Source organism: Pristiophorus japonicus, unplaced genomic scaffold, assembly GCF_044704955.1.
Source record: "Pristiophorus japonicus isolate sPriJap1 unplaced genomic scaffold, sPriJap1.hap1 HAP1_SCAFFOLD_61, whole genome shotgun sequence".
Classification (NCBI taxonomy): domain Eukaryota; kingdom Metazoa; phylum Chordata; class Chondrichthyes; family Pristiophoridae; genus Pristiophorus; species Pristiophorus japonicus.
In genome coordinates this window covers 367030-393008 of record NW_027254520.1, presented here as the reverse complement: position 1 = coordinate 393008, position 25979 = coordinate 367030, and the positions used below count along the sequence as shown (strand labels likewise).

General features: G+C 46.8%; 1 long non-coding RNA gene across 2 annotated transcripts; it reads right to left on the bottom strand.

Moving 5' to 3' along the window:
* Nucleotides 1-1086: 1086 nt before the first annotated feature.
* On the bottom strand, nt 1087-25758 carry LOC139255447 (uncharacterized). 2 transcript variants are annotated; one of them, XR_011592049.1, is made up of 4 exons: nt 25425-25758; nt 23125-23213; nt 11542-11688; nt 1087-1171 (listed from the first exon to the last, which is right to left on the bottom strand). It is a non-coding gene; the product is annotated as an uncharacterized lncRNA (long non-coding RNA). The 2 variants fall into 2 exon arrangements; XR_011592048.1 differs by lacking the exon at nt 1087-1171 and having other exon boundaries at nt 11219-11688.
* Between the last annotated feature and the right edge of the window lie 221 nt (nt 25759-25979).

The following is a 25979-nucleotide window of genomic DNA, read 5'->3' as shown; positions in this document are numbered from 1 at the left end:
ACTCTCTCTGATCTTTCTCCAGTCCCCCAGGACCAGTGTTTATCTGAGTCAATGGGACTCTCTCTGATCTTTCTCCACAGTCTATCCCCAGGACCAGTTTTTATCTGAGTCAATGGGACTCTCTCTGATCTTTCTCCAGTCCCGCAGGACCAGTGTTTATCTGAGTCAATGGGACTCTCTCTGATCTTTCTCCCCAGTCTATCCCCAGGACCAGTGTTTATCTGAGTCAATGGGACTCACTCTGACCTTTCTCCCCAGTCTATCCCCAGGACCAGTGTTTATCTGAGTCAATGGGACTCTCTCTGACGTTTCTCCCCAGTCTATCCCCAGGACCAGTGTTTATCTGAGTCAATGGGACTCTCTGATCTTTCTCCCCAGACCCCCAGGACCAGTGTTTATCTGAGTCAATGGGACTCTCTCTGACGTTTCTCCCCAGTCTATCCCCAGGACCAGTGTTTATCTGAGTCAATGGGACTCTCTGATCTTTCTCCCCAGACCCCCAGGACCAGTGTTTATCTGAGTCAATGGGACTCTCTCTGACCTTTCTCCCCAGACCTCCAGGACCAGTGTTTATCTGAGTCAATGGGACTCTCTCTGACCTTTCTCCCCAGTCTATCCCCAGGACCAGTGTTTATCTGAGTCAATGGGTCTCTCTCTGACCTTTCTCCCCAGTCTATCCCCAGGACCAGTGTTTATCTGAGTCAATGGGACTCTCTGACCTTTCTCCCCAGTCTATCCCCAGGACCAGTGTTTATCTGAGTCAATGGGACTCTCTCTAACCTTTCTCCCCAGACCCCCAGGACCAGAGTGTATCTGAGTCAATGGGACTCTCTCTGACCTTTCTCCCCAGTCTATTCCCAGCAGCAGTGTGTATCTGAGTCAATGGGACTGTCGCTGACCTTTCTCCCCAGTCCCCCAGGACCAGTGTGTATCTGAGTTAATGGGACTCTCTCTGACCTTTCTCCCCAGTCTATCCCCACGGACCAGGGTGTATCTGAATCAATGGGACTCTCTCTTACCTTTCGCCCCTATCGATGTATGAAAGCTCTTTGAATCAATAGTTTTCTCTCACAATCCTGGGCTGGTTCACCTGGTGTTGTTCCTCAGTCTACAATCCCTGTTAGGTCCACAGCTGGAATTTTCTCAAGCACTCCTACATTCACCGGGACATCTAATCAGGACAGAAAATGAGAACAATATTATCGGTGTGAAATAGAGTGCGATGTTAACCTACCTTGTAGTTACTGGTCGAAACAAAACATTCAAGTAAAAATAATTCCATATTCCGCGGTTGGAGACTCCTCATATACTGGCCGTGCATTTTCCAGGAGTAGGTCACATATTAAAGATAGAAACATAGAAAATAGGTGCAGGAGCAGGCCATTCAGCCGTACTAGCCTGCACCGCCATTCAATAAGATCATGGCTGATCATTGAACCTCAGTACCCCACCCCTGCCTTCTCTCCATACCCATTGATCCCTTTAGCCCTAAGGGCCACATGGAACTCCCTTTTGAAGATATTTAGTGAACTGGCCTCAACAACTCTCTGTGGTAGAGAATTCCACAGGTTCACCACTCTCTGGGTGAAGAAGTTTATCTTCATCTCGGTCCTAAATGGCTTACCCCTTATCCTTAGACTATGTCCCCTGGTTCTGGACTCCCCAACATCGGGAACATTCTTCCTGAATCTACCCTGTCCAATTCCATCAGAATTTTATGTTTCTATGAGATCGCCTCTCATTTTTCAAAATTCCAGTGAGGATAAGCCTAGCCGATCCAGTCTTTCCTCATATGTCAGTCCTGCCATCCCCGGACTCAGTCTGGTGAACCTTCGCTGCACTCCCTCAATAGCAAGAATGACCTTCCTCAGATTAGGAGACTAAAACTGATCACAATATTCCAGGTGTGGTCTCACCAAGGCCCTGGACAACTGCAGTAAGACCTCCCTGCTCCTATACTCAAATCCTCTCGCTATGAAGGCCAGCATGCTTTCTCCGCTATCTACAATCACTGCCCATTCCTTTATATTCCTGGCTGAAGCCCATCCAGGACACACCCGCCCAGTCTCCACCTGCCTGCCTGTCCCTCGTGTTTTGCTTTCTCTCAGTGACACCTCAGGCAGAGAAAGAGCTGACAGACAAAATATTCAGCTCAGACACTCAGCAACTTCCCTGGAGCGTTGGCCAGCTTTAATGACACTGATTAACAAGGGGTTTCTCCCTCCCCCTCCCACTGTCTGGGGCTCTCTCTGTGTCCGGAGAGACAACAATGGACATCCAACTCGCTCTCAATTCCTGTCTGAGAGAGGGACCGCTCACTGTGTGTCAGGTCACAGCCCCGCCCACACAACGCGAGGGACATGGTCCCGCCCACCATGTGAGGGGTCAGGGCCCCACCCACATAGCCGCTGAGCCCAGCAGCGGGAATGCTGCAATGTAAGAGAATAAAGAGAGAAGGTGCTGGGAGCAGTCAGCCTGAGAGCTCAGGCAGTGTGTGTGGGGGGAGAGAGAGAGAGAATGGAGCTGAGGAAAGATCATTGTCATTGGCCTGACATTCAGGGCCACGGGCCTTTACCTGCTGCTGGGGGCAGTGCAGCTGAAAGATTGAGTGACAATATACAGCACTGTTTCCTGACACAACATGTTAATGCAGTCACTGGGGAAAACCAGAGATTGGATCTGGTGTTTAGTAGTGAGCCTGACCTGGGATCAGGCCTCTGTGTGGGGAACATCTGGGCAACACTGATCACATTATACCGTCCCGATTGGCCGGGAGAACCAAAGGGACTGAGACCCTGCGACACGGACCGCATTTCAGGGCAAACTTCTCCAAACTGGCAGAGGATTGTAACAGGTAAATTGGTCAACCCTCCTCGGTGGTGATGTGACCGATGTTGGATATAAATGGAAAGGTTTTAAGAACAAGTTTAAAAATGTGATTAACAAACGTAGTCAAAATTAAAAGACAGAAATGTGGTAAGAAAAAGCCGAGGTGGCCGACTGGCTCTGTACAAAGATGTAAACAGAAAAGTTTCCATAAATTAAATAATTTAACCTTAAATAAATAGGGGGAATACAAGGAACAACTAAAGAAAACGAAGGCTGCTGTTCAATCAGGAAAAAGTCTCTGGGAATAAAAGGATTGTAGACAACTGGCCGTCATGGGCAGAGCTTTTTCAGTTATGTGCAGAGTCTGAGAACTATCAAAGTCTGTATTGGGCCACTTTAGGGTGTTCAAGGACAGGTTACACAGGACTCACTAAGTATGGTGGGAATATTAGTGAGTACTTTGCATCAGTCTTCACCCTTTAACATCATCTCAAATATTAGAATTTACTAACAATACTTTTATCAGTAACATTAACATAGATAAGCATATTGTTTTAGAAAACATTCAGAACTTAAAAAGAGATAGAGCAGCCGAACTGGAGGATATCCATTCAAGGGTCCACCGGGAGATGGGACATGTGCTGTGTGAGGGTCCTCCGGGAGATGGGACATGTGCTGTGTGAGGGTCCTCCGGGAGATGGGACCTGTGCTGTGTGAGGGTCCTCCGGGAGATGGGACATGTGCAGTGTGAGGGTCCTCTGGGTGATGGGACTTGTGTTGTGCGAGCCCCTGGCATGTATGTTTAATAGCTCACTCTGAAATAGTTCCTACAGATTGGAAGGATGCTAATGAAGTCCCCATTTTAATAAAAATGTGACAAGGCAGACCCGGGTAACCAGAGGCCCATCAGATTAATATCAGTAATAGGTAAGATGATTGAAAGAATCATAAGGGATGCAATATATGAATACTTGGATCGGGAGGGACATATTAGGGACACCACAACCCATTATAAAGAGTTCATGTCTCACAACTCGAATTATATTTTTTGTCTACTTAGATTTCCAAAAACCTTTTGACAAGGTACCACACAAGAGGCTTCTCTATAATATCGGAGCCTCTGGTACTGATAATATATTGAGCTGGATACAGAACTGGCCGGCAGGATGTAGGTAAAGAGCAGTTTTTGATGGATTTGGATCTGTTTGGAGACCAGTCACCAGTGGTGTCCTGCAGGGATCAGTTTTGGGACTGTTGCTTTTCCCTATTTTTATTAATGATCTGGATTTTGGGGTTGGGGCACAATTTTGAAATGATACCAAGATCTGTGCGAGTGCTCGAACTGTAGAAGAGGCTCGTCTGATTCAGGCAGATCTTGAAGTGTTGGGACACTGGCCTCATGACTGGAAAATTATGTATAACTTAGATAAGTTCAGTGTTATGCATTTGGGCAGGGCAAATGCTCAACATTCATACACCCCCCAGGGAAAGGCATTAAAGATGGTGGAGATAGAAAGAGATTTCAACATTCTAGTGAATACATCCTTAAAGGTACACGAGCAATGCAGTGCAGCGACAGTTAGAGCAAATAGGGTGTTGGAGTATATCCATAGGACAATTCAGTATAAGACAAGGAGTACTGTTTTGTCTGAGTACAAGACCTTAGTCAGGCCACACTTGGAATACTGTGTCCAGTTTTGGTCTCCTCACATGGTGGGTGATATTGAGGTTCTGGAAAGGGTCACTCGACTAGAAACATAGAAACATAGAAAATAGGTGCAGGAGCAGGCCATTCAGCCCTTCTAGCCTGCACCGCCATTCAATGAGTTCATGGCTGAACATGAAACTTCAGTACCCCCTTCCTGCTTTCTCGCCATAACCCTTGATCCCCCGAGTAGTAAGGACTTCATCTAACTCCCTTTTGAATATATTTAGTGAATTGGCCTCAACTACTTTCTGTGGTAGAGAATTCCACAGGTTCACCACTCTCTGGGTGAAGACGTTTCTCCTCATCTCGGTCCTAAATGGCTTATCCCTTATTTTCAGACTGTGACGCCTGGTTCTGGACTTCCCCATCATTGGAAACATTCTTCCTGCATCTAACCTGTCTAAACCCGTCAGAATTTTAAACGTTTCTATGAGGTCCCCTCTCATTCTTCTGAACTCCAGTGAATACAAGCTCAGTTGATCCAGTCTTTCTTGATAGGTCAGTCCCGCCATCCCGGGAATCAGTCTGGTGAATCTTCGCTGCACTCCCTCAATAGCAAGAATGTCCTTCCTCAAGTTAGGAGACCAAAACTGTACACAATACTCCAGGTGTGGCCTCACCAAGGCCCTGTACAATTGTAGCAACACCTCCCTGCCCCTGTACTCAAATCCCCTCGCTATGAAGGCCAACATGCCATTTGCTTTCTTAACCGCCTGCTGTACCTGCATGCTAACCTTCAATGACTGATGTACCATGACACCCAGGTCTCGTTGGACCTTCCCTTTTCCTAATCTGTCACCATTCAGATAATAGTCTGTCCCTCTCTTTTTACCACCAAAGTGGATAACCTCACATTTATCCACATTATACTTCATCTGCCATGCATTTGCCCACTCACCTAACCTATCCAAGTCAGTCTGCAGCCTAATAGCATCCTCCTCGCAGCTCACACTGCCACCCAACTTAGTGTCATCCGCAAATTTGGAGATACATCATTTAATCCCCTCGTCTAAATCATTAATGTACAATGTAAACAGCTGGGGCCCCAGCACAGAACCTTGCGGCACCCCACTAGTCACTGCCTGCCATTCTGAAAAGTACCCGTTTACTCCTACTCTTTGCTTCCTGTCTGACAACCAGTTCTCAATCCACGTCAGCACACTACCCCCAATCCCATGTGCTTTAACTTTGCACATTAATCTCTTGTGTGAGACCTTGTCGAAAGCCTTCTGAAAGTCCAAATATACCACATCAACTGGGTCTCCTTTGTCCACTTTACTGGAAACATCCTCAAAAAATTCCAGAAGATTTGTCAAGCATGATTTCCCTTTCACAAATCCATGCTGACTTGGACCTATCATGTCACCATTTTCCAGATGCACTGCTATGACATCCTTAATAATTGATTCCATCATTTTACCCACTACTGAGGTCAGGCTGACCGGTCTATAATTGCATGTTTTCTCTCTCCCTCCTTTTTTAAAAAGTGGGGTTACATTGGCTACCCTCCACTCCATAGGAACTGATCCAGAGTCAATGGAATGTTGGAAAATGACTGTCAATGCATCCGCTATTTCCAAGGCCACCTCCTTAAGTACTCTGGGATGCAGTCCATCAGGCCCTGGAATTTATCGGCCTTCAATCTCATCAATTTCCCCAACACAATTTCCCGACTAATAATATATTTCCCTCAGTTCCCCCTCCTTACTAGACTCTCTGACCACTTTTATATCCGGAAGGTTGTTTGTATCCTCCTTAGTTATTACCGAACCAAAGTACTTGTTCAATTGGTCTGCCATTTCTTTGTTCCCCGTTATGACTTCCCCTGATTCTGACTGCAGGGGACCTACGTTTGTCTTTACTAACCTTTTTCTCTTTACATACCTATAGAAACTTTTGCAATCCGCCTTAATGTTCCCTGCAAGCTTCTTCTTGTAGTCCATTTTCCCTGCTCTAATCAAACCCTTTGTCCTCCTCTGCTGAGTTCTAAATTTCTCCCAGTCCCCAGGTTCGCTGCTATTTCTGGCCAATTTGTATGCCACTTCCTTGGCTTTAATACTATCCCTGATTTCCCTCGATAGCCACGGTTGAGCCACCTTCCCTTTTTTATTTTTACGCCAGACAGGAATGTACAATTGTTGTAATTCATCCATGCGGTCTCTAAATGTCTGCCATTGCCCATCCACAGTCAACCCCTTAAGTATCATTCGCCAATCTATCCTAGCCAATTCGCGCCTCATACCTTCAAAGTTACCCTTCTTTAAGTTCTGGACCATGGTCTCTGAATTTACTGTTTCATTCTCCATCCTAATGCAGAATTCTACCATATTATGGTCACTCTTCCCCAAGGGGCCTCGCACAATGAGATTGCTAATTAATCCTCTCTCATTATACAACACCCAGTCTAAGATGGCCTCCCAACATATTGGTCTAGAAAACCATCCCTTATGCACTCGAGGAAATCCTCCTCCACTTTATTACTTCCAGTTTGGCTAGCCCAATCTATGTGCATATTAAAGTCACCCATTATAACTGCTGCACCTTTATTGCATGCACCCCTAATTTCATGTTTGATGCCCTCCCCAACATCCCTATTACTGTTTGGTGGTCTGTACACAACTCCTCCTAACGTTTTTTGCCCTTTGGTGTTCTGCAGCTCTACCCATATAGATTCCACATCATCCAAGCTAATGTCTTTCCTAACTATTGCATTAATCTCTTTAACCAGCAATGCTACCCCACCTCCTTTTCCTTTTATTCTATCCTTCCTGAATGTTGAATACCCCTGAATGTTGAGTTCCCAGCCCTGATCATCCTGGAGCCACGTCTCCGTAATCCCAATCACATCATATTTGTTCACATCTATTTGCACAGTTAATTTATCCAGCTTATTGCGGATACTCCTTGCATTAAGACACAAAGCCTTCAGGCTTGTTTTTTTTAACACCCTTTGTCCTTTTAGAATTTTGCTGTACAGTGGCCCTTTTTGTTCTTTGCCTTGGGTTTCTCTGCCCTCCACTTTTCCTCATCTCCTTTCTGTCTTTTGCTTTTGCCTCCTTTGTGTTTCCCTCTGTCTCCCTGCATTGGTTCCCATCCCCCTGCCATATTAGTTTAACTCCTCCACAACAGCACTAGCAAACCCTCCCACTAGGACATTGGTTCCGGTCCTGCCCAGGTGCACTCAGCCTGTTCTCAATGGGCCTCTGGGTTACACAATGCCTGATCTCACTGCGTCCAGTGTGTAAACCGTGGCCCAGTGAGATCAGACAGTATGGAACCCAGGGGCCCAGTGAGAACAGAACGTTTGTAATCCGGGGGCCCAGTGAGTTCAGACAGTGATCTGGGTAAAACAAATTGTCCTAGGTTTTTTTTTAAATCTGTATTTTTGCCTCTCCCAGGAGATCACATGGACTCGGGTGGAGTGGAGTGTATACGCTGTGATATATTGCAATTTTGTGGGACAGGCTTGATGGACCAGATGGTGTTTACCTCTCCGTCATTTTTCGTATGTATTAAAATGCTTCCTCTGCACTGTCCCATCGAACACTACCAGGGCAGGTACAGCACGGCTTAGACACAGAATAAATCTCAGGCCCCAAATTAGAGCCCACAGGCCCCGTGCTGACATGCCAGGGTGAGCGGGGTCACTGGCCGCCATCTTGCACAGGGCGGGATCAGGGCGCATGCGTGGCCATCTTGGTTTGGGAACAGAGAGTGGGCGGGACTTCAGAGTCTCTGTTCCCAACTGGGTCCGAGTGCCCGGGAGATGGAACATTTTGGGCAACACACTTTTCATCATCTTAAAATCAGAGACTGGTTACAACATGGAAGGAGGCCATGCCGGCTGCCTGCAAGAGCTTCTACTAATCCCACACTAGCTACTCTGTCCAGACCCCTCATGATTTTGAACACCTCTGTCAAATCTCCTCTCAATCTTCTCTGTTCTGAGAACCCCAACTTCTCCAGACTATCCACGTAACTGAAGTCCCTCATCCCTGGAATCATTCTTGTAAAACTTTTCTGCACGCTCTCAAAAGGCCTTTGTATACTTACTAAAATGCGGAAGCCAGAATTGCTCCAGTTCAGTCAACAAGCTCCCCGCTGGAATGGAACTAAACTACAGAAACAGTGGCAACCTGTTCAACCTTCGTTGTCTCCAGGCCAGGTCCAAGACCACTCCAATCTCTGTCGTTGAGCTACCGTATGCGGACAATACCTGCGTCTGTGAACATACAGAGGCTGAACTTCAAGTCATATTCAACGTATTTACTGAGGCGTTCCAAAGCATGGGCCTTACACTAAACATCTGTAAGCCCGAGGTCCTCTACCAGTCTGTCCTCGCCGCACAGCACTCCATCCACCCACCCTCCGCAGTCATCAAAATCTATGGCGCGGCCCTGGACAATGTGGACCATTTCCCATACCTCGGGAACCTCTTATCAACAAGACCAGACATTGACGACAAGATTCAACACCGCATCCAGTGCAGCCTTCAGCCGCTTGAGGAAAAGAGTGTTTGAAGACCACGCCCTCAAATCTACCACTAAGCTCATGGTCTACAGGGCTGTAGTAATACCCACCCTCAGAGACATGGACTATGTACAGTAGACACCTCAAATTGCTGGAGAAATAACACCACTGAGGTCTCCGCAAGATCCTACAAATTCCCTGGGAGGACAGATGCACCAATGTTGGTGTCGTCGGCCAGGCCAACATCCACAGCATTGATGCACGGACCACATTTCATCATCTCCGCTGCACAGGCCACATTGTTCGCATGCCAGACACGAGATTCCCAAAGCAAGCACTCTACTCAGATCTTCTTCACAGCAAACGAGCCAAAGGTGGGCAGAGGAAACGTTACAGGGTCACCCTCAAAGCCTCCCTGATAAAGTACAACATCCCCATCGACACCTAGGAGTCCCTGGCTAAAGACCGCCCGAAGTGGAGGAAGTGCATCCGGGAGGGCGTTGATCACCTCGAGTCTCATCGTCGAGAGCATGCAGAAATCAACCGCAGGCATCAGAAAGAGCGTGCAGCAAACCTGTCCCACCCACCCCTTCCCTCAACGACTATCTGTCCCACCTGTGACAGGGACTGTGGCTTCGTATTGGACTATTCAGCCACCTAAGGACTCATTTTTAGAGTGGAAACATGTCTTCCTCGATCCGAGGGACTGCCTATGATGATGATGATGAACCAGAATTGGACACAATACTCCAGTTGAGGGCGAACCAGAGTTTTACGTGGGTTCAACATAATATCCACACTTCTGTACTCGATACCTCTATTCATGAAGCCTAGGATCCTGTCAGTCTTTGTAACCACTTTCTCAACCTGTGCTGCCACCTTCAGTGATTGGTGCACATATACTCCTGGGTCTCTCTGTTCACACACCCCTTTACAATTGTACCCTTTAGTTTATATTTCCTCTCCTCTTTCTTCCTGCCAAAATGTATCATTTTTGAACTTTTCTACGTTAAGTTTCATCTGCCACATGTCTGCCCATTCCACCAGTCTGTCACACTTTCTGAAGTCTATCACCATCCTCCTCACTGTTCCATGGGCTTCGATTTTGCTGGTATTGGTAACACGCCTGGGATCAGTAAACACAAAACCCAGTCTGTTAATCACTTTCAGCTACTGGACTTAGCATGTACCCCACAGCATCTCTTCTACCTTCAATATGTGAATAGAGCATCACGCCTGTAAACCTGGTTTAAGTTTATATCCACTCAGCAAATCTATTAAAGAAAAGCCTGTCGGCCAATGAGACACTGTTAAGGTGCCAGTGTGCTGCTGGTTTGATTGGCATGTTGCCTGTAATGGACTCTGTATTTTGGTCTCTGTATTTAAGGAAGGATAGACCTGCATTGGAGGTAGTTCAGAGAAGGTTCACTAGGTTGTTTCGGAGATGAGGGGATTGACTTATAAAGATAGCTTGAGTAGATTGGGCCTAAACACATTGGAGTTCAGAAGAATGAGATGATTTTATCAAAATATAAGATAATGAGGAGGCTTGATAGGTGGATGCAGAGAGGATATTTCCACTTACACGGGGAACTAAAACTAGGGGACATCGTCTTAGAATAATGGGCCACCCAATTAAAACTGAGACAAGGAATTTCTTCTCTGAGGGTTGTAAATCTGTGGAATTCTCTGCCAAGGAGAGGTGTGGAGGCTGGGTCTTTGAATATATTTAAGGCGGAGATAGACAGATTTTTGAGCGATAAGAGAGTAAAGGGTTATGGGGAGTGGGCAGGGAAGTGGAACTGAGTCCATGATCAGATCAGCCATGATCTTATTGAATGGCGGAGCAGGCCCGAGGGGCCAAATGGCCTACTCCTGCTACTATTTCTTATGATCTAACTGAACATTTCTCCCAGTCTAACCTTGTCTGTAATGAAATATGTGTCTTTTAATAAGCCTCAAGTCCTTGCTCATGTCTGCTGCAGATTCCAGAGTTGATTCCAGAGATGAGGGGATTGACTTATGGTTGAGTAGGTTGGGCCAATACACATTGGAGTTGAGATGAATGAGATCTGTGTGTGGCCCTGAAGGACTGTGTCCAGGCTGAAATTCTGATCTCCCCGTAAGATCCTCCCCACAGATTGTCCTTTCTCAGCTCCAGCCAGGTGATGCTAAACACTCAGGTGGGAAAGACAAAAATCCACAGCAATGTGTTGAAAGCAAAACTAATTTATGTGTCTTTATCCCAAATATTAAACTCCAGTCGATTTCAGGAGTTATTAACATCAGTGTTACAGGAGTTATAAACCCCAACTGTCAGAATGATCACGATTCAGTCCGGGATGTGAATAACAGCAGAATCCAACCCCTGCAGTCACTTGTGAACTCGCTAATGTCTCAGCAGGTTGCCTGACAGAGAGAATCCCTTGTCACACTCAGAGCAGGTGAATGGTCTCTCCCCACTGTGAACTCGCTGGTGTCTCAGCAGGTCGGATGATCGAATGAATCCCTTCCCACACACAGAGCACGTGTACCATTTCTCCCCACTGTGAACGGGTCCTTCTGCTTCCATGGTCAAAAGCTGATGATATTCCAGTCCCGATGTACCGAGTGACTCTGTCAGATCTTGAGGTGATGTTTGGTTTGAGCTTCCAGTCTACAAATCCTCCCCTTTTAACACCCTGTAAAGTGAATTTCAAACAGGAAAAGTGAGTGTGAGAGAGAACCCACAAAAACACAAAGGCAGGTTGTGAAATTGAGCTGAATGAGTCTGTGTGGGGCCGGCACGAGAAAAAAGTGACAATGAAAGCCGCCGGATTGTCGTAAAAACACATCTGGATCACTGCTGTCCTTCAGGGAAGGGAACACACCTCCCTCGACAGACCCACATGGGAAATTGTTGGTCCCACTGGACCCAGAAGTACTGGAGGAGAAACCCAGCAGCTTCTCCCCCTCTCCATCCAGCTCAAACTGGTGTAACAAACAAACCCACACAGGAGGCCAGTGAGTGACTTCCACATCCAGCGCCCACCTGATACAGAGCGGCTGGGAATTGCTGGGCCTGCTGTATAAATGTAAGTTGTTGTTTTCCTGGTGTGGAGGAGGGGCTGGGCCCGGTGGCTCTGACTCGGGGCCCGAGAGCCGCGCCCGGCGCCGCCCGGGGCCCGAGAGCCACACTCGGTGTTGCCCGGGGCCCGAGAGCCACGCCCGGCGCCGCCCGGGGCCCGAAAGCCGCGCTCGGTGTTGCCCAGGGCCCGAGATCCACGCCCGGCGCCGCCCGGGGCCCGAGAGCCGCGCTCGGTGTTGCCCGAGGCCCGAGAGCCACGCCCGGCGCCGCCCGGGGCCCGAGAGCCGCGCTCGGTGTTGCCCAGGGCCCGAGAGCCACGCCCGGCGCCGCCCGGGGCCCGAGAGCCGCACTCGGTGTTGCCCAGGGCCCGAGAGCCACGCCCGGCGCCGCCCGGGGCCCGAGAGCCGCGCTCGGTGTTGCCCAGGGCCCGAGAGCCACGCCCGGCGCCGCCCGGGACCCGAGAGCCGCACTCGGTGTTGCCCGGGGACCGAGAGCCGCACTAGGTGTTGCCCGGGGCCCGAGAGCCGCACTCGGTGTTGCCCGGGGCCCGAGAGCCGCACTCGGTGTTGCCCGGGGCCCGAGTGCCGCGCTCGGTGTTGCCCGGGGCCCGAGAGCCACGCCCGGCGCCGCCCGGGGCCCGAGAGCCGCACTCGTTGTTGCCCGGGGACTGAGAGCCACACTCGGTGTTGCCCGGGGCCCGAGAGCCACACTCGGTGTTGCCCGGGGCCCGAGAGCCGCGCTCGGTGTTGCCCGGGGCCCGAGAGCCGCGCTCGGTGTTGCCCGGGGCCCGAGTGCCGCGCTCGGTGTTGCCCGGGGACTGAGAGCCACACTCGGTGTTGCCCGGGGCCCGAGTGCCGCGCTCGGTGTTACCCGGGGACCGAGAGCCACACTCGGTGTTGCCCGGGGACTGAGAGCCACACTCGGTTTTGCCCGGGGACCGAGAGCCGCACTAGGTGTTGCCCGGGGCCCGAGAGCCGCATTCGGTGTTGCCCGGGGCCCGAGTGCCGCGCTCGGTGTTACCCGGGGACCGAGAGCCACACTCGGTGTTGCCCGGGGACTGAGAGCCACACTCGGTGTTGCCCGGGGACCGAGAGCCGCACTCGGTGTTGCCCGGGGACTGAGAGCCGCACTCGGTGTTGCCCGGGGCCCGAGAGCCACACTCGGTGTTGCCCGGGGCCCGAGAGCCGCACTCGGTGTTGCCCAGGGTCCGAGAGCTGCGCTCGGTGTTGCCCGGGGCCCGAGAGCCGCGCTCGGTGTTGCCCAGGGCCCGGGAGCCGCGCTCGGTGTTGCCCGGGGCCCGAGAACCGCGCTCGGTTAAAAAGGAGGCAGACAAAAAGCAGGAAACTATAGCCCAGTTACCCGAACATCTGTGGTTGGGAAAATGTTGAAGAGTTCATTCTTAAAGAAGCATTAGCATCACATTTGGAAAAACATAATTCGGTCAGGCAGAGTCAGCATGGATTTATGACGGGGAAGTTAAGTTTGACAAATTTGCTAGAATTCTTTGAGCATGTAACGAACATAGAAACATAGAAAAATAGGTGCAGGAGTAGGCCATTCGGCCCTTCGAGCCTGCACCACCATTCAATATCATGGCTGATCATTCCTTCAGTACCCCTTTCCTGCTTTCTCTCCATACCTCTTGATCCCCGAAACCGGAACAGCCATATCTAACTCCCTCTTGAATATATCCAGTGAACTGGCCTCAACAACTCTCTGCGGCAGGGAATTCCACAGGTTAACAACTCACTGAGTGAAGAAGTTTCTCCTCATCTCAGTCCTAAATGGCCTACCCCTTATCCGAAATGCAATGATTATTTTCATTTTCGGTGTTATTCAAAACAGGTGGAAATACACAGCAAATCAAAACTTAAAAAAATTAGACGAAAATATGCAATAGTAGCCAACTAAATCAGTTCTCTATTCGGCAATGGCATACGTCATCAAACTCCTTCGCTGCTTGTACCATGTTGAAAAAAATTCTGAAATGAAATATTTTTGTCCTCAAATATCAGTCTATTTTTAAACAGTTTGCGAAAGTTATAATTTTATCTCATCTCAAAATCACTAATCCATCATTCAGACCAGGCCTGGACATTTGGAAGAAATGCATTCTTTCTATTTTTGTCTTGTACAATACCAAACATTCAGGAATTCATTTTTCACATTTGTTTGGTCAGTTTCTGCTCAACACTGTCAGAGGTGCTTTCAATGAATTATGTTCCACTTCACATCATGGGCCAGGGTGGATAAAGTGGGTGTGGTGTATTTGGACTTCCAGAAGGCATTTGACAAGGTGCCACATAAAAGGTTACTGCACAAGATAAAAGTTCACGGGGCTGGGGGGAATATATTAGCACGGATAGAGGATTGGCGAACTAACAGACAACAGAGAGTCTGGGTAAATGGTTCATTCTCGGGTTGGCAATCAGTAATGAGTGGGGTGCCGCAGGCATCAGTGCTGGGACCCCAACTATTTACAATCTATATTAACGACTTGGAAGAAGGGACCGAGGGGCCACTGTACAGCAAAATTCTAAAAGGACAAAGTGTGTTAAAAAAACAAGCCTGAAGGCTTTGTGTCTTAATGCAAGGAGTATCCATAATAAGGTGGATGAATTAACTGTGCAAATAGATGTTAACAGATATGATGTGATTGGGATTACAGAGACGTGGCTCCAGGATGATCAGGGCTGGGAACTCAACATCCAGGGGTATGCAACATTCAGGAAGGATAGAATAAAAGGAAAAGGAGGTGGGGTAGCATTGCTGGTTAAAGAGGGGATTAATGCAACAGTTATGAAGGTCATCAGCTTGGATGATGTGGAATCTATATGGGTAGAGCTGCAGAACAACAAAAGGCAAAAAACTTTAGTGGGTGTTATGTACAGACCTCCAAACAGTAGTAATGATGTTGGGGAGGGCATCAAACAGGAAATTAGGGGTGCATGCAATAAAGGTGCAGCAGTTATAATGGGTGACTTTAATATGCACATAGATTGGGCTAACCAAACTGCAAGCAATACAGTGGAGGAGGATTTCCTGGAGTGCAGAAGGGATGGTTTTCTAGACCAATATGTCAAGGAACCAACTAGGGGGGAGGCCATCTTAGACTGGATGTTGTGTAATGAGAGAGGATTAATTAGGAATCTCGTTGTGCGAGGCCCCTTGGGGAAGAGTGACCATAATATGGTGGAATTCTACATTAGGATGGAGAATGAAACCGTTAATTTAGAGACCATGGTCCAGAACTTAAAGAAGGGTAACTTTGAAGGTATGAGCCGTGAATTGACTAGGATAGATTGGCGAATGATACTTAAGGAGTTGACTGTGGATGGGCAATGGCAGACATTTAGAGACCGCATGGATGAACTACAACAATTGTACATTCCTGTCTGGCGGAAAAAGAAAAAAAGGGAAGGTGGCTCAACCGTGGCTATCAAGGGAAATCAGGGATAGTATTAAAGCCAAGGAAGTGGCATACAAATTGGCCAGAAATAGCAGTGAACCTGGGAACTGGGAGAAATTTAGAACTCAGCAGAGGAGGACAAAGGGTTTGATTAGGGCAGGAAAAATGGAGTACGAGAAGAAGCTTGCAGGGAACATTAAGACGGATTGCAAAAGTTTCTATAGATATGTAAAGAGATAAAGGTTAGTAGAGATAAAGGTTAGTAAAGACAAACGTAGGTCCCCTGCAGTCAGAATCAGGGGAAGTCATAACGGGGAACAAAGAAATGGCACACCAATTGAACAAGTACTTTGGTTCGGTATACATGAAGGAGGACACAAACAGTCTTCCGGATATAAATGGGGTCAGAGGGTCTAGTAAGAAGGAGGAACTGAGGGAAATCCTTATTTGTCGGGAAATTGTGTTGGAGAAATTGATGGGATTGAAGGCCGATAAATCCCCAGGGCCTGATGATCTGCATCCCAGAGTACTTAAGGAGGTGGCCCTGGAAATAGCGGATGCATTGACAGTCATTTTCCAACATTCCATTAACTCTGGATCAGTTCCTATGGAGTGGAGGGTAGCCAATGTAACCCCACTTTTTAAAAAAGGAGGGAGAGAGAAAACAGTGAATTATAGAATGGTCAGCCTGACATCGTAGTGGGTAAAATGATGGAATCAATTATTATGGATGTCATAGCAGCGCATTTGGAAAGAGGTGACATGATAGGTCCAAGTCAGCATGGATTTGTGAAAGGGAAATCATGCTTGACAAATCTTCTGGAATTTTTTGAGGATGTTTCCAGTAGAGTGGACAAGGGAGAACCAGTTGATGTGGTATATTTGGACTTTCTGAAGGGTTTCGACAAGGTCCCACACAAGAGATTAATGTGCAAAGTTAAAGCACATGGGATTGGGGGTAGTGTGCTGACATGGATTGAGAACTGGTTGTCAGACAGGAAGCAAAGAGTAGGAGTAAATGGGTACATTTCAGAATGGTAGGCAGTGACTAGTGGGGTACTGCAAGGTTCTGTGCTGGGGCCCCAGCTGTTTACACTGTACATTAATGATTTAGAGGGGATTAAATGTAGTATCTCCAAATTTGCGGATGACACTAAGTTGGGTGGCAGTGTGAGCTGCGAGGAGGATGCTATGAGGCTGCAGAGCAACTTGGATAGGTTTGGTGAGTGGGCAAATGCATGGCAGATGAAGTATAATGTGGATAAATGTGAGGTTATCCACTTTGGTGGTAAAAAGAGAGAGACAGACTATTATCTGAATGGTGACAGATTAGGAAAATGGGAGATGCGACGAGACCCGAGTGTCATGGTACATCAGTCATTGAAGGTTTGCATGCAGGTACAGCAGGCGGTTAAGAAAGCAAATGGCATGTTGGCCTTCATAGCGAGGGGATTTGAGTACAGGGGCAGAGAGGTGTTGCTACAGTTGTACAGGGCCTTGGTGTGGCCACACCTGGAGTATTGTGTGCAGTTTTGGTCTCCTAACTTGAGGAAGGACATTCTTGCTATTGAGGGAGTGCAGTGAAGGTTCACCAGACTGATTCCCTGGATGGTGGGACTGACCTATTAAGAAAGACTGGATCAACTGGGCTTGTATTCACTGGAGTTCAGAAGAATGAGAGGGGACCTCATAGAAATGTTTAAAATTCTGATGGGTTTAGACAGGTTAGATGCAGGAAGACTGTTCCGAATGGTGGGGATGTCCAGAACCAGGGGTCACAGTCTAAGGATAAGGGGTAAGCCATTTAGGACTGAGATGAGGAGAAACTTCTTCACCCAGAGAGTGGTGAACCTGTGGAATTCTCTCCCACAGAAAGTTATTGAGGCCAGTTCACTAAATATATTCAAAAAGGAGTTAGATGAAGTCCTTACTACTAGGGGAATCAAGGGGTATGGCGAGAAAGCAGGAATGGGGTACTGAAGTTGCATGTTCAGCCATGAACTCATTGAATGGTGGTGCAGGCTAGAAGGGCCGAATGGCCTACTCCTGCACCTATTTTCTTTGTTTCTATGTAAGTAGCCAAGTTTGCTAATGATACAAAGATGGGAGGAAAAGCAATGTGTGAGGAGGACACAAAAAATCTGCCAAAGGACACAGATAGGCTCAGTAAGTGGGCAATAATTTGGCAGATGGAGTATAATGTTGGATAGTGTGAAGTGATGCACTATGGCTGAAAAAAATCAAAGATCAAGTTATTATTTGAATGGAGAAAGATTGCAAAGTGCTGCAGTCCAACGGGACCTGGGGGTACTTGTGCATGAAACACAAAAGGTTAGAATGCAGGTACAGCACGTGATCAGGAAGGCCAATGCAATCTTTTCCTTTATTGCAAAGGGGCTGGAGTATAAAAGCAGGGAAGTCTTGCTACATTTACACAGGGTATTGGTGAGGCCACACCTGGAATACTGCGTGCAGTTTTGGTTTCCATATTTATGAAAGGATATACTTGCTTTGCAGGAAGTTGAGAGAAGGTTCAGTTGGTTGATTCCAGAGATGAGGGGCTTGACTTATGAGAAAATGTTGAGGAGGTTGGGCCTCTACTCATTGAATTCAGAAGAATGAATGAAAGGTGATTTCTCGAAACGTATAAGATTATGAGGGGGCTTGACAGCGTAGTCGCAGAGAGGATGTTTTCACTGATAGGGGAGACTAGAACTAGGGGGCATAAACTTAAAATAAGGGCCCCCCCCATTTAAAACTGAGAGGAGGAGGAATTTTTTTCTCTCAGAGGGTTGTAAACCTGTGGAATTCGCTGCCTCAGAGATCTGCGTAAGCTGGGACATTGAATATATTTAAGACAGAGATAGACAGTGTCTTAACCGATAAGGGAAGAAGGGGTTATGGGGAGCGGGCAGGGAAGTGGTCCTGAGTCCATGATCGGATCAGCCATGATGGTATTAAATGGCGGAGCAGGCTCGAGGGGCCGTATGGCCTACTCCTGATCCTACTTCTTATGTTCTTATTTTCTTAGATAGTGGGTGTCTGGTATGGGTGTGTGGATTTGACTCTATCTGGCCACCTCTGGTATGTGGATGAGGGTTTTACTCCGCATGTTAGTTTCTGATACGAGAGGTGGATTTTATCCTGTACCTGTCAATTTCTGGTCATTGCCTGTGGGTTTCATTCTGTATCAAAAAGGGCCACATTACAACATAATTCTAAAAGGACAAAGAGTGTTAAAAAAACAAGCCTGAAGGCTCTGAGTCTCAAAGCGAGAAGCATTTGTAATAAGGTGGATGAATTAACTGCACAGAATGCTGTTAACGGATATGATGTCATTGGGATTACAGAGACATGGCTTCAGAGTAACCAAAGCTGGGAACATAACATCCAGGGGTATTCAATATTCAGGAAGAATAGCCAGAAAGGAAAAGGAGGTGGGGTAGCGTTAGTGGTTAAAGAGGAGGTTAATGCAATAGTAAGGAAGGACATTGGCTGGGATAATGTGGAATCTATATGGGTAGAGCTGTGAAACATCAAAGGGCAAAAAATGTTAGTTGGGGTTATGTACAGACCACCAAACAGTCGTAGGGAGGTTGGGGATGGCATCAAACAGGAAATTAAGGACGCGTGCAATAAGGGTACAGCAGTTATCATGGGTGACTTTAACCTACATATTGATTGGGCTAACCAAACTTGTAGCAATACTGTGGTGGAAAATTTCCTAGAGTGTATAAGGGATGGTTTTCTAGACCAATATGTCGAGGAACCTATGAGAGAGCAGGCCATCCTAGACTGGGTTTTGTGTAACGAGAGAGGATTAATTAGCAATCTGGTCTTGCATGGCTCCTTGGGGAAGAGTGACCATAATATGGTAGAATTCTTCATTAAGATGGAGAGCAACCCAGTTAACTCAGAGACTAGGGTCCGGAACTTAAAGGAAACTTCGATGGTATGAGGGGTGATTTGGATAGGATAAACTGGCGAATGATACTTAAAGGGTTGACGGTGGATAGGCAATGGCAGACATTTAAAGATCACTTGGATGAATTACAACTATTGTACATCCCTGTCTGGCGTAAAAAATAAAACAGGAACGGTGGCTCAACCGTGGCTAACAAGGGAAATTAGGGACAGTGTTAAATCCAAGGAAGAGGCATAGAAATTGGCCTGAAAAAGCAGCAAACCTGAGGACTGGAAGAAATTTAGAATTCAGCAGAGGAGGACTAAGGGTGTAATTAGGAGGGGGAAAATAGAATATGAGAGTAAGCTTGCAGGGAACATAAAAACTGACTGCAAAAGCTTCTATAGATATGTGAAGAGAAAAAGATTAGTGAAGTCTAATGTCGGCCCCTTGCAGTCAGAATCAGGCGAATTCATAATGGGGAACAAGGAAATGGCAGACCAACTGAACAAATACTTTGGTTCTGTCTTCACTGAGGAAGACACGAATAACCTCCCAAAAATATGAGGGGATCGAGGGTCTAGCGGGAAGGAGGAACTGAGGGAAATCCTTATTAGTCAGGAAATGCTTGGAGGGAAACTGATGGGATTTGAAGGCCAATAAATCCCCAGGGTCTGACAGTCTGCATCCCAGAGTAGTTAAAGAAGTGGCCCTCGAAATAATGGATGCATTGGTGGTCATTTTTCAAAATTCCATGGACTCTGGATCAGTTACTATGGATTGGAGGGTAGCTAATGTAACCCCACTTTTTAAAAAAGGAGGGAGAGAGAAAACAGGGAATTATAGACCGGTTAGCCTGACATCAGTGGTGGGGAAAATGCTGGAATCAATTATTGAAGATGTAATAGCAGAGCATTTGGAAAGTAGTGACAGGATCGCTCCAAGTCAGCATGGATTTATGAAAGGGAAATCATGCTTGACAAATCTTCTAGAGGTTTTTGAGGATGTAACTAGTAGAGTGGATAAGGGAGAACCAGTGGATTTGGTGTATTTGGAATTTCAAAAGGCTTTTGACAAGGTCCCACACCAGAGATTAGTGTGCAAAATTAAAGCACATGGGATTGGGTGTAATGTACTGACGTGGAGGCAGAACTGGTTGGCAGACAGGACGCAAAGAGTGGGAATAAACAGATCCTTTTCAGAATGGCAGGCAGTGACTAGTGGGGTGCCACAAGGTTCAGTGCTGGGACCCCAGCTATTTACAATATATATTAATGATTTAGACGATGGAATTGAAAGTAATATCTCCAAGTTTGCAGATGACACTAAGCTGGGTGGCAGTGTGAGCTGTGAGGAGAATGCGAAGAGGCTGAAGGGTGAATTGGACAGGTTAGGTGAGTGGGCAATTGCATGGCAGATGCAGGAAAATGTGGATAAATGAGAGGTTATTCACTTTGGTGGCAAAAACAGGAAGGCAGATTATTACCTGAATGGTGACAGATTAGTAAAAGGGGAGGTTCAAAGATACCTGGGTGTCATGGTACATCAGTCACTGAAGGTAGGCATGCAGGTCCAGCAGGCAGTAAAGAAAGCAACTGGCATTCTGGCCTTCATAGCGAGAGGATTTGAGTGTAGGAGCAGGGAGGTGTTACTGCAGTTGTGCAGGGCCTTGGTGAGACCACACCTTGAGTATGATGTGCAGTTTTGGTCTCTTAATCTGAGCAAGGACGTGCTTGCTATTGAGGGAGTGCAGTGAAGGTTCACCAGACTAATTTCCAGCATGGCAGGACTGACATATGAAGAAAGACTGGATCGGCTAGGCTTACACTCACTGGAATTTAGAAGAATGAGAGGGGATCTCATAGAAACATATAAAATTATGACAGGACTGGACAGGTTAGATGCAGGAAGAATGTTCCTGATTTTGGGAAAGTCCTGAACCAGGGGTCACAGTCTAAGGATAAGGGGTAAGTCATGTCGGACTGAAATGAGGAGAAACTTTTTCACCCAGAGAGTGGTAAACCTGTGCAATTCTCTATCACAGAAAGTTGTGGAGTCCAGTTCGTTGGATATATTCAAGAGGGAGTTAGATGTGGCCCTGAGGGCTAAGGGGATCAAGGGATAGGGAGAGAAAGCGGGAGTGAGGTACTGAAGTTGCATGATCAACCATGATTATATTGAATGGCGGTGCAGGCTCGAAGGGCCAAATGGCCTGCTCCTGCACCTATTTTCTATGTTTCTTTCCATTCTTGGTGTGTGATGTGTATTTTGCGCTGTATCTATCCATCTGTTATGTGAATGTGAGCTCTACTCCATACCCGTCATTCTCCAGTATGTTAGTATTGTTTTACTGTGTACCACCAATTCCTGATAGAGTATTCGTTTTACTTTTTAACTGTCAATTTGTGTTATGGAGGTGAGTGTTTATGTTGACTCGGTCGGTCTCTGGTAAATGAGTCTGAGTTTTACTCTATATCTATCTGTCTCTGCTATGAGTGTGGTCCTTTCTCTGTATCTCTCCATTTCTGTTATGGGAATCTGGGTTTTATTCTGTACCTGTCACGTTCTGACATGTGATTGTGGGCCTCACTCTATAACTGCCAGTTTCTGCTTAATTGTGAGTGGGCTTTCCTTTGTACCTGTCAGTTTCTGGAATGAAAGAGAGGTCTTTACCCTGTACCTGTCAATTACTGGTTCATGAGTCTGGGCATGTCACTGTATGTCAATTTGTGTTATGGGAATATGGATTGTAATATGTCAGCCTCTGATATGTGAGTGTGGGTTTTATACTGTATCACTCAGTCTCTGATATGTGAGTGTGGGTTTTATACCATATCACTCAGTCTCTGATATTCAAGTGTGTGTATTTTTCTGTAACTGTCAGGTTTTGTTGTGTGTTCAGGTATAATCTGTGCTTCTCAGTTTCTGCTATGTTCGACTGTACCTATTTGTTCCTGCTACTTGATTGTGTTTTAGACAGTACCTGTCAGTTCCTGCTATGTGAGTGTGGAATTTACTATGTATCAGCTAATCTCTAGTATGTGAACGTGAGAATTAATTTTACTTTTAACCTGTATTTCTCTGATATGTGAATAAAGATTTTGCCTTCTCTGTCATTTTTTCTGATGTGTGTGTGTGGGTTTTACTCTGCCCCGATCAGTTTCTGAGATGCAAGTAACAATTTTACTTACTGCCTTTCAGTTTTCCGACATGTGCACATGGGATTTACACTTTACCTGTCAATCTCTGGTATGCAAGTGGGGATTTTATTCTGTTACTGTCACTTTCATATATGTGGGTGTGTGTATCTGTCAGTCTATGCTACGGGAATGTGGGTTTTATTCTGCACCTGTCATCTTCTGGTATGTTCGGGGGGTTTAAATACTGAATCCGTCAGATTCTGAAACATGAATATGGCTTTTGCTCTGTAACCATCAGCTTCTGATATGCGAGTGTGGTTTATACATTCCATTGGACATTTTTTCTGATAGATGATTGTCTTTTATTCTCTACCTGCCAGTTTCTGGCAAGTGAGTGTGTATGTTTAATGTACCTGTCAGTGTGATCTGTTTCAATGGTGAAACAGCATGTGATTCTACTGATCCATGTGGCTGTAAGATTCACAATGTAACTCTGCCACTTCGGATCACTGTGGGACTGACAGCTTCTGCTGTCTGTGACAATAGGATTGAGGCCAGTTCTGTGTCTCTGCACTCTGTGAGTGATAATCTACTTACTGTGTGTGAGAAGGAGCTGCCTGCACTGTTCCTTGTGTTCTGGGTGGAGGAAAGCTCACATTTGTTCTGGCTGGTTGAAGAATTTTGCTCTGAGAATAATAATACGAGAACATTATTAGTTCTAAGAGATGGATGCGGGGGAGAATATGAGGGAGCGACAATGTATCTCTCAACCACCAGCAACATGGTTCTGGAGAACTCAGCTCACCGAAACAATATAACTGGTCTTTAAAATATCTTCTCTCACACTCCTCTCCTGGTGCCTGCAATAGATGCACTTTGCGAAACTCCCCACATCCTCACTGACAGGTGTGTTTCCACTGCTCACTGTCCAAGAACTACAGACACGGTGAGATTGGAACTGAATCAGGAACATTCACGACTGGTTTAGGGAAAGAAAGCAGCAATGATTTGAAAGAGCGACTGGTTTACTTTCTCTGTTACCTTACACTGTCCACACACAGCCCGAGAATGGCCTCTCCCTTCCCCCACTCACACCACACACTGACACTGATTCTTGGTCCACTCTGCCTCTTACACACAGCCCCCGACTCCCCCTGAACTCCCCCCGGACTCAATGCCGATTTCTGAGCCCATCTGCGGACACACTCCCAAAGCGCTGCGCTGCTGTAAGGAGGCTACTGCTCGCTGCCTTACCCCGGGGCCGTGGTGTCTCCAATCCCGGCTGTTTTAAACCATCTTCTTCTGCTCACTGAGTGAATGGCGATCACAGGCAGGGCTGGGGGAGGGGAGGACACATGTGCTCTTCTGCTCACTGGGAACGACACAGAGGGTGGGGCTGAACCGCGCATGCGCAGCTCTCTGCAATAATTCAATCTGTAAAAATCAAAGTGCACTTTTCCCAATTTACTTTTATCAGAATCTGAGCAAAGGAACTGGGCCTGGGGGGAAAGGACAGAGAATGATTAAAGCTGCAAGCCTTGTCCCTTGGAGATGCTCAATTTGGGATCATTCCGTGCAGGGTGTTTCTCTCCATGAGCCCGTCTTCACAAAGCAATTCTGCAGAAACATCAGAGGGACGAGGGAGTGGGAGTGTTTGCTGGGACCGTGCCGGAGTTAATATCTGACAGAAACAGTCCAAGATTAGTTTAATTAGAGTAAAACACTCGGTCACTGAGAGTAATACCAAAGTGGATAATCAAGGGGCTATAGTGAGGGAAGAACTTAATACAATAACGATTCATAATGAAGTAGTACTCGGTAAAATAATGGGACTAAAGGCAGACAAGTCACCTTGCCCTGATGGTTTACATCGTAGGATCTTAAGAGAAGTGGCTGCAGAGATAGTGGACACATTAGTTGTAATCTACCAAAATTCCCTGGATTCTGGGGCAGTCCCAACAGATTGGAAAACCGAAAATGTAACGCCTATATTTAAAAAAGGAGGCAGACAAAAAGCAGGAAACTATAGACCAGTTAGCCTAACATCTGTCATTGGGAAAATGCTGGAGACCATTATTAAGGAAGCAGTAGTGGGACATTTGGAAAAGCATGATTCAATCAAGCAGAGTCAGTATGGCTTCATGAAAGGGAAATCATGTTTGACAAATTTGCTGGAGTTCTTTGAGGATATAATGAGTCGGATGGATAATGCGGAACCAGTGGATGTGGTGTATTTAGATTCCCAGAAGGCATTTGATAAGGTGGGACATAAGAGATTACTGCACAAGATAAAAGCACACTGGGTTGGGGGCAGTATATTAGCATGGATAGAGGATAGGTTAACTAACAGAAAACAGAGAGTCGGGATAAATGGGTCTTTTTCTGGTTGGCAAATGGTGACTAGTGGGGTGCCGCAGGAATCGGTGCTAGGTCCTCAACTATTTACAATCTATATTAATGACTTGGATAAAAGAACCAAGTGTAATATAGCCAAGTTTGCTGATGATACAAAGATGGGTGGGAAAGCAAATTGAGGACAAACAAAATTTGCAAAGGGATATAGACAGGGTAAATGAGTGGGCAAAAATTTGTCAGATGGAGTATAATATGGGAAAATGTGAGGTTATCCACGTTGGCAGAAATAATAGAAAAGCAAATTATAATTTAAATGGAGAAAAATTGCAAAGTGCTACAGGACAGAGAGACCTGAGGGTGTTTGTGCATAAAACACAAAAAGTTAGTCTGCAGGTTCAGGAAGTAGTCAGGAAGGTAAATGTAATGTTGGCCTTTATTGTCAGGGGGAGAGAATAAAAAGCAGAGAAGTCCTGCTCCAAGTGTACAGGGTATTGGTGGGACCACACCTGGAACACTGTGTGTTTAAGGAAGGATATACTTACACTGGAGGCTGTTCAGAGGTTGATTCCGGCGAGGAGGGGGTTCTCTGATGAGGACAGGTTGAGAAGGTTGGGACGATGCACTTTGGAGATCAGAACAATGAGAGAAATCCGAGGTGTGAGAATAAAATAACTCAGCTCTTACTTTACCAAGATGGCCGCGCATGCGCTTTGCTGCTCACTGAACCAAGATGGCGGAGGACTGACCCTGCCTTCCTGTACAAAGATGGCCGTCGTTACCCTGGGCCTGTGACCGGGAGAAAGCCTCGAGGCTGCAGCCGCCGATATTCCGGTTGTTATTCCGGGCTTCCGGCGGGCACCAGGTGCTTCTGAAGCCTCCCCGGCTCCCCGCTGGTCCTTTATTCCCCTCCGCCCCGCGGAGTAGGAGCTGTTTGGCGGAACACATTTCACCACAGCCGCTCCGCCATTACACGCACCGCGCATGCTCCAAATACAGCCAGGTCCCGCGCCTGCGCACTGGGCACCTGTAGTCTGGGCTCGGCACATTCTCCATTTCGAGGAATGCTGGGTAAATACCCAAGACCACCTCAGTGACTG